Genomic DNA, 13,515 nt, shown 5'->3' on the forward strand with positions numbered 1-13,515 from the left:
ATACACCATCAGTTACATTTAAATATGAGTAAATTCTCACGATTTTTAAGATGGAACTAGATACGGTTACAGCCTTTTAATTAACTTTATAATAAAAGTGGAAGTTATAACCACTTTTAATTGTTTTAAAGTTTATCACATCAGTAGATTTTCTTAACAAGTTTCGTTTTCGAAATATTGGAAGTCTTACCAGACCGGTGGATTCAAGACATTTGTGTCTTAATTTCATTTTGAATAGAAGAAAATAGCAAATTCTACAGAAAAACAATAATCCACACAAATGTTCACTATTTGACAATCTACCTCTGTTTAAATACAAATAAACTTTTTTTTTCATAACATAGAACATAAATTCATGTTGACCAGTTCAAAAATGGTGTAGATTTGGAATACATATCAATAAATATACCAAGAGTACAGGAACAATTTAAAAAAAAAAAAACTGTACACTTATGGTTAATACAATTATGCAAAAAAAGTACAAATGGTTTACAAGTGTTCAATCACTAATTTAACCAAATTAATGCAAAATAAATCGATTTATATATAACTCTGACATTATATACACATTTAATTTGAAGTATACAGAAGCAATTTTAACATATATTTTCATATGTTTTGTAAAACACCTGCAACATATTTTTTCCCATATGTTTAGGACAAACATGAAAAACCTGTATTTGGAATATACAGGATAAGCAAGCTCAATATCTAAATGCAAATCACATATTTGCATGTTTTCCTGATGACTTTGTATTTGAGTATTATTATGTATGAAATTGAAAACAATTGCAATAAATACGTAAAAATGTGATTTTCTAAATCGGCCCAAAACAAATATTACAATCGCCCCCGTACAGATAAGTCTGTTCACAACAGTATTACATCTTTCACTCAACTACACACTTAAACTCCTATTAACAAAAAATAAAAACACTATTACAAAAATAAACATTGTCCGGTTTGTGTTTCATTTCATTTCTATCTATTAAAAATGTCAAATTATAACTTTGAATTTGATTACAAAAATGATCTTGTTCAGTTTTAAGAGAAATAACCTTTTATATCTTTGTTTACAACACTGTGAAAGTACTTTAATTCGTGGATACCAATTTTCGTTGATCAGGAAAAACACAAGTTCGTGAATTCTTGAATTCGTGGTTTGAATGTTTTCAGTGTACACATCAATGGGAATCTCTAATTCGTTGGGAACAAAATTTTGTGGTTTGGTCTATCCACGAAAACCACGAAAATTGGTACCCCACAAATTAAAGTACTTTCACAGTTGGTAAAATTTCACGAGGTGTTCTTGATACAATGTTAGAGTAATCAAGGGAATCAAGGTTATAGCGGTAATCAAAAGAATGTTATCCAGGGGCAAAGACCAGATATGGAAAACAGACATACACAACAAAGAACATAAAGTAACTACAATCATACATACAAAGTAAAAAAAGTAAATGAGCAACTCGGACTCCACTAAACACTGGGAGCATGGACCAGGTGCACCGGTAGGGTAAGCGTCCTCTGCTTTTCTAGAAAGACTCGCCGAGTTGCTCATAAAAAGTCAAGTCCGGGGTAGACAAACGAGGAAAGGTAAACTATGACCTGTTGAATAAATCAGTTTTCATGGTACTGATGAATACATCATAACGATCCACGAGTTCATAACGACGACCATAAAACTTCTGTAGTGATGACTTCAATCTTGTAGCAACATAACTCTGTTCCAGAAGCCTATTTGTTAGTGTTCTAGAGCAATAAAAAAGTCTGCGTAGTTTCGGCAAGCTCTGACATAACGTATGAGTTGTGATATGAATACTTCATACGCAGGAGCCGAAGGGATGTTGCCACAGATGAAAGGAAAGTTGACAATTCTGAATGAAAAGTCATCACGTTAGACCGACAAGAACAAGGCAATTATGTATGCTATCTATACATTACAATGGTCTAAAAAAGGTGGATGTGCCGTGGACACGATCTGTTGTGTTTTGAATTATTCAACGAAATGTTTATGGGGTACGTTTTAATGCACATTAGTTTAGTATAAGTAATATTCATGTAATGTTCTTAAAACAATGATAAAATTTCCACAACCAGAATATAGCAAGATTGAATGAAATTATATATATAATAGTGTCAAATTATAATGTAGAGTTTAAATACAAATTGGATTATGTTTAGTTGCAACTCAAAGAGACTTAACTTTCTAAGTATCTTTGTAATGAAAGTGATAATTTAGGTGATATTCCTATTATAGTGTAAGAAGCAAGGATGAATGCTAGTATAACATTACAATAAAATCGAGGGGGATGCCAGGTACATGGGCTTTCGTAGTTTGAACAATCCAAAGAAAAGGTAATGTGTTAATGGATATTAGTTTAGTTTAAGTGATGTTATAGGTTGTATTCTTATAACGATGTTAGAATTAAAAAAAACAGGAATAAAGCGAGAATGAAAGCTATTATATACAATATAACAATGGAACGTGGGGATACCAGGACACAGGTTTCGTACTGCCAGGTAATTCTCCAACGACATGATCACAGCGATGGGTTAGTAGAAATTATTACAGAATTCATTTGAATTTTTATATGCATCATAATTAATGAGTTATAAAATACACAAAATGTACCATTTAAAACAACTAAGTAGCAACACCTAATGGCAGGACGGGAGAACCACGGAAAGAATCAGTGCCGAGCATATACAAACCATGAAAAAAAGTTATAAAAACACACCAACACAAAAACAAACAAATGGAACAAAATTATATTTCTTTATTAGCGCTTCATTTATGTCAGTAAAGGTTCGTTTCCTTTAAATGCGACAGAACTGACTTCCACGAGTATTCCGTAGCCGTTTGTTTTATTCTGGTTGCATCATATACACACGCTTTTGTATCAAGTTGTTTCAATATGACAAGAGCTGTTTGCTCGTTGAGAGTATTCAGCATCGCTTTTTCTAAACAGCTTGGGATATCCAGGAGATCTATGTCGGCTTTTTGAAAAATTATTTCAACTATTTCTGATTCTCCTTGCTCACAGGCCTCCATTAAACATTCTTTGATATGAAGTCTTTCGTGATCAATATTGTCCAATAAAACACCAACGATCTCTTCCCAGCCTTTACTGCAGGATACAACCATGGCGCTCTTCACGTCTAGTTTAACCGCTGAGCACTTCTCAAAAACGATTTTGACAATTCCATTTTCTCCATTTTTGCAAGCTTGTATTAAGGCGATAGAAATGTCATCACTCTGCAAGTAATGTTCCGTATCTAGTATAAAACTCGCCACGTCAGTCCAGCCAAATTTGCACGCGGTTGATAAAACACGAGATGAATCCATATTATGCAACCCAAATGTTGACAAAAGAAAGTGCAGAACACTTCCGTTAGTTTTGTTTTCTAAAATAAATTTATATATTTCAGTTAAATCAAAGTAACTACCGCCAAACAACTCGTGTAGTCTTTTTACAATCGATAAATGTCCATTTAAACATGCATCGACGCAACATTCGTCCATTTTGAAAGATTGACCATTTTTGTTCCCAACTACCCATTCAAAGATGTTGTCCCATCCATACTTACATGAAGTTTCCATTAAAATATTTGAGTCTATTTTGCGACAGTCAGTTTTATCAAGAATGCACTTTAGAACTTCTTTTCTACCAAATGAACAAGCCTCACCAATACACTCTTGTATATTTGCATTCATAACATCTTTGTGCCTTTTGATGAATTGAATCCAGCCGTATCCACAAGCATCGACAATGAGAGATTGTAAGTCAAATGTCTCGGTACCGAAAGTGTCCAAGAGCCACTGTATAATTTTAATATGTCCATGTCCTGAAGCGGCTTCCATCGCAACATCCGTGTCAAAGGATGAGTGCTCAGTATCACTCTCGTGATAAATGTCTTTCAAAACAGTCAGATATCCTTTTGAGCACACTTTCGAGATAACATATTTCATATTAATTGATTCGAATTCCACCTTTTGTAATAAATCTGTTAAAGTAGATTGAATCTTATAATTAAAGTCATCCCCATCATTTCCTTGATACTGCATTCTAAAAACAGATTCTAAAGCAGAATCATGGTCTAGTGTACTGCCATTATTTATTAAGAAATTCACGATATCAAATCTGCATTTGTTACAAGCTTCAGATAATAACATGTCGACATCGACCGCCATCTCGTCTATCGCTAGAAAATAACGACATATGTCCTCCGTTTTACATTCATCACAGTCACTTTTAATCGCTTCGACAATTGCTTTTTGTATGCTCTCTGTTGTAAATGAAAGTTCTTGTACTAAACATTCCACCATGGCTTTCCTTCCATACTTACACGCTTTACAGAGAGCATTTTCTGAACAAACAGTAATTGTACAGTTTAATAACCACTTCACAACAGAAACAGCACCATAGCTACACGCAGTAACGAAATAATTATCCAAGTCGAATGTACCCGTAGGATAACTTTCTAACATATATTTCATTACATCTACATTGTCTCCACGACACGCTTTATTCATGGCACTAATTATATTTATGCCATTAACTTTATTCAACACAATTTTAAAAAGCCCAACTTTGCAATTTCTGAAAACCTGGTCATACACTTGTTTACTCTGGAATATATTAATGCCGTAGTGATCTAACATCCGAAAAGCGAGAGCGGTACAGCCTTCATGGCAGACAGTTTTGATGACATTAGAATCGGGAATTACATGATCATCTTTCTCTGTAAGAATTTTAACAACTTTCATTTGCCTATATGTACATGCATCAGTCATTACTTGTTTAACATCAAATAATTTGATATCTAACTTCGACAGCAAAAACGTCATTAATTCTGTAACTGTAACTTCGTTTCTCATCTGAAAATCTATTTCCTCTTCATAGGCGTCACATGAACGTTTGTATAAAGATCTAACTGCTTCATTAATACCAAGAGCTTCAGGATCTACTTTTTCTACAAGTACTTTAACTATCTCTATTTGCCGAAAGTAACATGCATCCTTCATTATTTGTTTAACATCGAACAATTCGATCATGATTTTCGACAACAAAAACATCATTATTTCTGTAACTTCATCTCTCAGCTGTAGATCTATTTCCTCTTCATAGGCGTCCCATAAAGATTCGTAAAGAGAACGAACTGCGTCATTAATACCAAGAGCTTCAGGATCTACTTTTTCTACAAGTACTTTAACTACCTTTATTCGCCGAAAGTCACATGCATCCTTCATTATTTGTTTAACATCGAACAATTCGATCTTGAATTTCGACAACAAAAACATCATTATTTCTGTAAGTTCATCTCTCATCTGTAGATCTATTTCCTCTTCATAGGCGTCCAATAAAGATTCGCATAGAGAACGAACTGCGTCATTAATACCAAGAGCTTCAGGATCTACTTTTTCTTCAGCGTAATAGCATAGAAAAACCAGCGCTTAGGACTTCAAGGCTAAACCACCTGACTGTTCTTGCAAAACCTCTCCATTCAAATATGGTCCTTCTGGTCTCGTCGTTACGGGAGATTTAACCATCATCGAAAACGAATCTTTGCGTAATATCCTTTCTAAAGGTCCCAAGTACCGTGAAACACGCTCCATAAATTGGAATTATAACTTTAAAGTTCTTATGGATGCCGTCGAGGACTATGCAAGAAAATGGATGAAATGAGAAGAAGAAGACATTGATTCTATGTCAGAGTGGTGAAAGGCCGTGAGGTATTTAATTTTGAAACGAATGAAAATTTTAAGTATTTCAGTGAGTGCCAAGGCTACATCAGTTTCCAAAGACCCCGATGTAGCAAAAACATTGTCTACTATACATGACAAATATGTTGTCGTACCAGCAGACAAAGCCCAAAACAACATTGTTTTTGTCTGCAAAACGTTTTACATCCAATGTTTATTATCAGAGGTAGACGTAGAAAATAATAGCAGTGATAAGACCTTCATGTATACTGCTACCACACTCTCCAAAGAAGAGGTTGTGGAAAACCATAAATCTGTGCTATCCCCTTTTGGTCTCTGTACCAAGGACGATGATTGTAATTTACCGTCTATGTACTGGATTCCTAAACTCCACTCCATACAAACAACGTATCATAGCTGGATCTGCAAAATGTACCACCAAACCTCTTTCAAAACTTTAAACTTCTATACTCACAACTGTCAAAGAGGGTCTACAGTCCTACCACAACACTTGTTACTCCCGTAGTGGTATTAATTCAATGTGGATCCTGAAAAATTCGAAAGATCTTTTGGAGACAATTAGTTCAAGACTATTTTCTGAATATAATAGCATTAAAACCTATGATTTTTCAACACTGTATACTTCTATTCCCCATACTCAGTTAAAATCCAGACTTAAAAACATTATACATCGTTGTTTTTCCAAAAAAGATGGTACACCTAGATACAAATATGTAGTTCTTGGTAGAGATTCCTCAAACTTTGTAAGAAATAATTCCAAATCTTCTTCCAAATATACAGAGGAAGATGTTTACAAAATGCTGGAATTTTTAATCGACAACATATTTGTCCAGTGTGTGGGACGTGTTTTCAACAAACGGTCGGCATTCCAATGGGAACAAATTGTCTGATCAGAAAGAAAAAAACTATCGTTTGGCTAGATCCTTCAATCTCAGTTTCCGCTAGATAGATGACGTATTATCTTTAAATAATCCTAATTTCGGGGATTTGATACATCGCATCTACCCAAAAGAACTTGAGATAAAGGATACTACAGACACTGTGAAGTCAGCCTCATATCTTGACCTACACTTAGAAATCGATGGTAAAGTTAAACTATTGACCAAACTTTACGACAAACGTGATGACTTTTCATTCAGAATTGTCAACTTTCCTTTCATCTGTGGCAACATCCCTTCAGCACCTGCATATGGAGTGTTCATATCACAACTCGTACGTTATGCCAGAGCTTGCCGAAACTACGCAGACTTTTTGCATTGCGCTAGAACTCTAACAAATAGGCTTCTGAAACAGGGTTATATTGCTACAAGATTGAAGTCATCACTACAGAAGTTTTATGGTCGTCATCAAGAACTCGTGGATCGTTATGGTGTATCCATCTGCACCATGAAAATTGATTTATTCAACGGGTCATAGTTTTCCTTTCCTCGTTTGTCTACACCGGACTTGACTTCTTATGTTTTTTTATGTTTCAAGAAAAGCAGAGGAGCTTACCCTACTGGTGCACCAGGTCCATGCTCCAAGTTTTTAGTGGAGTCCGAGTTGCTCATTTGCTTTTGTTACTTTGTTAACCCGTAGCAGGAGATTCCGACTATACTCAGAATTCCGAGCTTTAAGTTTGGAATTCCGAATGTATTATTCGAAAATCTGTACTTAATTTCGGAAATAGTTTTGAAAGTGAGGACTTGGGCATTTTTTCACTCAGAAAATGTTCAGAAAGTAGGGACTTTCACACGAAAAACATTTGGAAAATTGAACTTAAGAATTTTTTTTTCCAATTAAAGTATAATAGAAAAGCTGGATTTAGAATGTTTCCTCTTAAATTGTTTAAACAAGACTCCATGTATCAAGTTGTACAGTATAATTTGTAAAGTTTACTTCAATAGAAATAGCATGTATAATGGTTTGAAAAAAATTCTACATTTATGCTCAAGGGTCTGAACTAATACAATTTCCAAGGTTCTCAATCAAAGCACTATACTACAGTACATGTATCTGCATTTGTGTCTTCGATCACAGTATTAAGCTTAAAACACATGGAGTAGCATCCACATTATACAAGGACTTTAATCTGGTTTCAATTCTTCTGACAAACTGTAAACGACTCATCTGAAATCAAAAGATATACAATGTACCCTTGTTTGGGTCATGATTGCTCAGTGATACATGAATGATAATGTACATGTACATAGGTAGTATTATAAAAAATCATTTTAAGTTTAATATATTGACTGATTACATAAAGAAAGTTATTTTTCATCTGTTTTTTTCCACATGTGTATGACAGTGACATCACAAACTTATTAAATGCTAACTTATTGTATTTTGAAGTTACAAGGATGTAATGCTCTTTTAGTTTACACAACCTCAAAACCTGTTGTGTGCATCACATAATTGAGGATATTACTCCACAGACAGACATTCCTGAATTACTACCAATTTTTTTAAAATTTGCACACTTTATCTTGAGGGTAATTAAAGAAATATTCAGTATTGTATACCCATCACAATCCAGAATTTCCATGAGAAAATGCCAACATCTTTCTTTAGAATGCAGGAAATATATACCACACATACAGTATATATGTTACCACTTCCATTATTAGTTTTTGATAATGACCAGTATTATTTAAGTAATCTAATTAATTTTGCAGACTGGACAATAACAGTCTGCAACTCACCATTCATTATCTTTGATTATCTTTGTTGGTACAATTATACTCTCAAAACCTCAATGTTTCCAAGTAAAAAAAATCACCATTTCTGTATACTGCAATCCATACCTTAAAAAGAATGAATGTATGAAATTAAATTGTTGGGTTTCACTATGTAATGAAGTACTGAGAAAATTCCATTCAGTATTTGATTGCCATGGAGAATTTGTCGAGAAATTTATGTTACTTAAATTACAAATCACCAATTTATTATTTCTGAAGCCAAAATGCATTTGTTCATAATAATCAATGATTAACAAGCGCCGTGAGCTCTATGGTTATTATGTGTACTTTCTAAATTTCCCTTAAGGTTCCCCAATACACTAACGAAAACAAAAGTCATGTCCCAAAAGTAACAAAAAATGACTGTCCTTACGGCGAAAATATGTCATTTCCTTCAATCAAACAAATAAGAAAATATGGGTTAAGATTACGTTTCAGTAGAAATAAATTCATCTTTTCTGATAGTTTTCAAGTCTTTTTCTAATTTGTTTTAATTATTTAAAGAAGTGAATGCTATGTTTATAAAAACTTCGGGAAACACATGGATGTACGTATGTGTATCTCCGCTGTTCCACTGTTGTTTTTGTCAAGAACCTAACCCGCCTCGGAAAAAATATAACTCCGATTATATTATCAATATCGCTGCATAGCCTTTCTAAGATAGAAAAGGCAAAAATTTTCTTGTTTGGAATTTGCAGCTGTCATCTGAACTTTGTTTATGTCAAATGTAAAATATTCCCACCATACATGGAGAACTGTAATATTTCCGGTATTTGTTCAGATTGAAACTAAAATTGATGTTGTTAGATATGCCCTAAAGGGATAAAAAATGTAAAGTATTGCAAAATGCTGTAAAGTTATTGACCATTTTGAGAGTGAGGGGAAAGGGGTGTATGGGGTTGAAATTATTTTTTGTGGGGGAAATGTTCAAGTTATTCATTTATTGAAAAAAAATCCCCCATATATTCAGAAGACAGTTTTTTCAAATAGAGATATTGATTTTGCTTGCTGCTTAAATGTTAATAAAAATAGTGAACTTTCGAAGCAAAAATTTTCATCGGGTCGACCACCCCCACTCCCAAATCATTGTAACGTCCTTTAATATTTTTACGAGCATCGCACAGACGTCACATATATGGTAAAGCTCACGGTGCTAGCTGATTTAGGCAATGCCTACCCAATATTAGAATTTGAATTTGATTTTGTGAAAAACTTCATGAACTTGACGAAGTTCGGGCGTGCTATAAATTAACCTGTGTACAGACTACAGGCACGAAACCACAATTAATTTTCCCACTGTCTTCTTTATAGCCTTTCTGTAATTAAAAAAAATTCCACCGGCGTAATTCAATTCAGATTTTCAGGGATGTTAATTTGAACCTTCCAACAACTTATCTAAAAAATATAAAAAAAATTACCATTATTTTTTCAAATTTTATGCATAAACACAGAGGTACCATAAAAAATGACCCAAAATGGCTTCCGGATGTCACAAACTTGACCTTTTTTTACCTCACCAAATCAAAACCTAAATGTCAAATTTCTCATTTCTACATTTCAACACATCTACTAAAATAATTTCATTATTCCTCTTCCATTTGAGCACAAAAAGTATGAGAAATTCTGAAAGGAAGTGTTTCTAAAAAATTTTTGAAAAATCCCCTATTATTATAGGAACTATATTCATATACAACGAAAAGCTGAGGGCAGATAATTGTGGTCTCGTACCTATTAGATGCGCTAAAGTTAAAATATTGTAATAAAAAACCATCTTCTGTTATTTCATCATATTTTCAGTCATTCTGCAAAGTTTCGATCAAATCGGTCCATTATCATGTCCACAAACCAGCTTCAAAGACAGCTAACCAAAACTGTTTTCAGCTCTTCTTTCTTATCTGAAAAATTCAAAAAGTTAGATATGACCACTTTTATCAATATTGCAATAACGTTTTTACTTTTTGAGATATTTTCACAAACTAAAGTGTTTTTTTCTCTTGGATAATTATAGTATTTGAATTACAAATTTTCTTTTATCAAAATAGTTTTAAAGTGGTTTAATTTTTTTTTCAAATTCCAAATATGGAAAAAAATAGAATTGAATCAAATGAAGCTAAAATTAAAAATACTTCTACTTCATCAAAAAAATAGAAAAAAATATTATAAATTACTTTAATGATTCAGAAAACAGCCCCAATTTACAGATTCTTGATAAGTTGAAAAGTATTTGTGTAAATAATTATTTTCTACAGGTGCCGATATGACCAATAATCAAAAGGCTCAGGGTTGCATACTCATACATAAAGTTCTTCAGATAAGAAAATTTTTGAATAATTACACAGGTATTTTAGGAAATTTTCGTCACAGCAAGTTTTTTTCTTCACATTTTAAAGAAAACAAAATTGATTTATCACATTTGGGTCTCAAAGAACGAAAAATATAATATAGTGGTGCAAAAATGGTCAATTTCATTTTTTTTTTCTAAAGGCATTTTATTTTTTTTACTAGTATCTACTTAAAAAGTACAAAAACAATCCCAAATCAAATATTTGTTATCAATAATACGGAATTAAACCACCATATTGGCTTTCTTTTGATGATTCTTTGAAAACCCCCCATCACTCAGGGGGCGATCTAGTATCCTATTAGGATCAAATTATCTGATCTAATGAGTAAAAGACTGCACCCTGAGCCTTATTAGAACTAAGTAAACATTGTCAGCATCTAGAAATTCTCACCTAAACTATCAAAAGAACCAAAAAGTATAAATAGTAGCCCTTTTGAGACTAAAATCATACCAAATTTTGTTGCGGAACCATACAAGAAAAAGATTCAAATATGTTTACTGAAGGTAATACTCCACACAACAAAGGCAAAACTGGTCTAGCAGGAAGCCACAAGGTTAGTAATGCTGGACGGTTCAAGAAAGGTCATACTCCATGGTCGAAAGGTCTCGTTTTTGAGAATGCAGTTTCATCAGATGAAGAAGAGTCAAAAGCTTACATCCGAATGAATCTGCAAGATCACCAACAAGACGACATCAAAGCTGATTCCGTATCCAGGACTGACAGCTCACAGGTGTTAAAAGTAGATGGAAGTGGTGTGATTAAATCCAGTATGATCCTGCGGCCACAGTTCCTGAAAGCAGACAAAGAAAAGATGACATCAAATAATTCTCATATTATTGAGAGTGAAAAGATGTTTGACATGTTCAACTTGGTGTACCAACAGCATAGGGAAACACCAAAAACTTGCAACAGGCCATGGATGGAGCCACATAGTGACAGAAAATGGGGTGCCTGTATCATGTACAGAGTTCGGTGTGCAAACTGTTGGTTTGCGACTCCAACACTAGCAAAGTTGTACTCAGAAGTTGAAAACAACAAGCCAGGGCCAAATCCAGCCGGTACTAACATTGCACTAGTTTCAGCAGGACTAGATAGTCCAATAGGAAGCACCAAGACCCAGGAGATTTTAGCGCGTGTAAGTGTTCCACCTCCATGCAAGAGTGGTATGCAGAGAAACACCGACCGAAGTTATGGTAAAGCAGAACAAGGACGACATGAAAGATAAGGTTGAACAAGTCAAGGCATACAACAAAAAGAAGGGACAACCAGAAAATGTGATAGATGTGACCTAAGATGGCAGGTACCCAACTGCAACAAGGTCCAGCAGGAAGAAACCAGGGTTAAATGCATCACAGGCACAGATGCTTGCGATTGAACAAAATACTCCATGGAAGTTTGTAGTCGCAGCATCTTCACTAAACCAGCTATGTTGGAAGGGAGCTTGGCTCAGAGGAAAGGGATTTGATGCAGAGTGCCCAGGCTATGAAGGCTGTACTGCTACCCTTCATGGAACTATACCAATATCAGAATATGCCATGGGAAAAGAAATTGGAAATCAGCTTGCACTGCAAGGTATGCTTATCCGTTATGCCACAACAGATGGAGATGCACGTTCCGCTAATGGAGTAGAAGATGCCATACATGTACTGTATCCTATGTGGGAAGTGCAGAGACTGGCTGACCCAGTACATCTAAGCCAACATCAATTCCGAGCGGGAATGCAAGCTGAGTTTAGTGAGATCATGTTTCATGGACAAACTAAAGAAGAGAAAAAAGACTTGAAGAAAATGTTTAGCCTGGACTTGAAGTGTCGCAGTTCCATGATACTGAACCAGTTAATGAATGAATATAACAAGGACACAGAAAAAGTATGTAAACAATTACCTACCATCCTTTCAACTACAGTCCAGTGTTATGGTGGAGACTGTTCATCTTGCCTTAAGGAGTCTGTGGTATGCAAAGGTACAGTCAGTGATAACTGGTGGACCAGATCCTTTTACCTCAGCACTTACAACATCACTGTGCTGAAAATAGATGAAATTGATGAAATTATACTGCTAGAACTACTGAAAATGATACTTATTGAGGAAGCAGTCAATAGCATGAGAATGTTCCACACAACAAATAAAAATGAAGGAGTTCATCGTGCATTGAGTGTGAGTTTACCAAAAAATGTAACTCATGGAAAAAACATGGAAAGCAGACTTCATTCTGCAATACACAGGACCAACAACAGACCTGGTACATCAGCCAAGATGAAAAGCAAAGAGTTGAACATTAAAGTGTCTGAAGACTGTGAGACCTTCTTTGATAAAATGGACAGAGAGTATACTTACAAAAGGACTTATGAGCAGAAACCTGAAGTAAAGACAAGGAGGTTACAACAGGCAGCTGTCAGACTGGAGGAACACAAGATTCATAAAGAGCTCCACAAAAAGAGACCAGACTATGTAAAAGGGCAACTAGATCCTGTACCAGATGAGCTGATGCATGATGCATACTGCAAGAAGAAGATGCCTAAGTAAAAGACAGACAGCTTAAAAAAATCAAAGGTCCTTTTAAGGACCACCCAAATCTTTCAAAAAGATTTCTTATATTGATACGAATAAAATGAAATTTAATGAATAAATGAACACTTTCCCCTGCCCATTTTCTTTTAAATCCATTAAAATACCTAAATTATTATCTGGCATCTTAAGGTGCACTAAACAGGGTGGAAAAGGGG

At 34.5% G+C, this 13,515-nt stretch overlaps 1 long non-coding RNA gene across 1 annotated transcript; it reads right to left on the bottom strand.

Moving 5' to 3' along the window:
• Positions 1–7,589: 7,589 nt before the first annotated feature.
• Positions 7,590–10,163, bottom strand: LOC148597060 (uncharacterized). The gene is made up of 2 exons (XR_015918798.1): positions 8,410–10,163; positions 7,590–7,837 (listed from the first exon to the last, which is right to left on the bottom strand). It is a non-coding gene; the product is annotated as an uncharacterized LOC148597060 (long non-coding RNA).
• Between the last annotated feature and the right edge of the window lie 3,352 nt (positions 10,164–13,515).

The sequence above is a fragment of the Perna viridis genome, chromosome 15, assembly GCF_037379345.1.
Source record: "Perna viridis isolate PV_CMFRI_1.1 ecotype Kerala chromosome 15, ASM3737934v1, whole genome shotgun sequence".
NCBI classification, from domain to species: Eukaryota; Metazoa; Mollusca; class Bivalvia; order Mytilida; family Mytilidae; genus Perna; species Perna viridis.